We start from the raw sequence: 1,248 nt of genomic DNA on the forward strand, positions 1-1,248 counted from the left end.
TGACAGGAGATAATGTTGATTGTAATGGTCAGAAGTAAACGAGAGAAGCAGCTGAGCATGCTTGCTTCTCAATGAATGTCACAGAAATTTGAAAAAACATGAAAGAAGCAGAAGTGCTTACCCACAGAAATTTAACTAGCCTGCAGTTCAAACATGCTTGCTTTTCTAGTACACGCTGAATACTGACTATTCTTAGAATTGTTGCTTTATAGGTCCAACCTAACTGCATGGTAGGTGTTGTGTTTATAAACCTCCATTTTGAAACAGCGCAAGCAAATTGCTGCAAGCTTTTTATTTTAGTACTCAGAGCATTTTATAGAAGAAAAGGGAAGTTGTCTCAGGGCTTAGAAACATAATGCCTTCCAGTGGTTTTTTTTAAACCATATGCTTACCTTCTGCAAAGAAGTAAATATTACCTTCTGTATTTGCAGTAATTCAACAAAGAAACTGCTTTTGTACTTTAGCATTTGTCTGTTATCTACTAGGGAAGGGTAGAGTGAGATGTAAGTGCCTTCTTAGTAAGTCTGTAGACTCCTGCTTTGCAGGAAGTGGTTTGAGTTTACTTTTTTTTTTTCCCTGCTTTCTTTTTGCCTTTATAAGCTTGTACCCATGTGACTTAAATGTTTTCCGTTTGCTGAAATAGTTAAACAATTGCAAGCTGATGACAGTTTGAGATGAGAAGAGGACGTTCATGATTCTGTAAGTAAGGAGAATTCAGTTAACCTTATTATAGTTCAGAAACCTGTTTCTAAACATGCTTCTAAAGATGAATAATGAAATAGGAATGTTTTGTATCTTCCTGGGCAATGTATTAAAGGAGCAGAATTGGCCTTCTGTTAAATCAAAAGAATTGTGTAACTGAGAACATAGTTTGGACCTTTACTGGGGAGCAAGAGTCCCCTGAAAAGTGGTCGGGGGAACTACTAGATGCTGTTTAGTTCCCTGTTTAGAGGATGGGGTTAGTATTCACAGAATCCAGAAAGCCTTACAATGCGAGTATGAGGGACAGCTTCAGCCCCTTCCACTTTTACTAGCCCAATTTGTTTTTGTCTGCACAAACTATCTCAAAAGAGGTGAGAAGAAGGTAGGCCATGCCCTTCTTCATCTACCTTTGTTAGCCAGAAGAGATGGTAGGAAATGGAGAGAAGAGCTTGATACATCATTCAAAAGCTTTGGTGACATTTTCAGGGAATTCATTGCTGAATTATCATCACATCATTCATAACCATGCATGAGTATATAAATATA

At 37.7% G+C, this 1,248-nt stretch overlaps 1 protein-coding gene across 2 annotated transcripts in view; it reads left to right on the forward strand.

The window, feature by feature from the left end:
• ARHGAP15 (Rho GTPase activating protein 15) overlaps positions 1 to 1,248 on the forward strand; it is a 511,110-nt gene that overhangs the window by 5,984 nt on the left and 503,878 nt on the right. The window contains exon 1 of one of the 2 annotated variants that reach the window (XM_019554205.1): positions 605 to 699. The exons of the other annotated variant lie outside the window; for it this stretch is intronic. The gene's annotated coding sequence lies outside the window, so the exon portion shown is untranslated. Of the gene's footprint in view, positions 1 to 604; positions 700 to 1,248 lie in introns of those variants that run through there. 2 annotated transcript variants of the gene reach the window in all.

The sequence above is a fragment of the Crocodylus porosus genome, unplaced genomic scaffold, assembly GCF_001723895.1.
Source record: "Crocodylus porosus isolate Cpor-Errol unplaced genomic scaffold, CroPor_comp1, whole genome shotgun sequence".
In the NCBI taxonomy this organism is placed as follows: Eukaryota; Metazoa; Chordata; order Crocodylia; family Crocodylidae; genus Crocodylus; species Crocodylus porosus.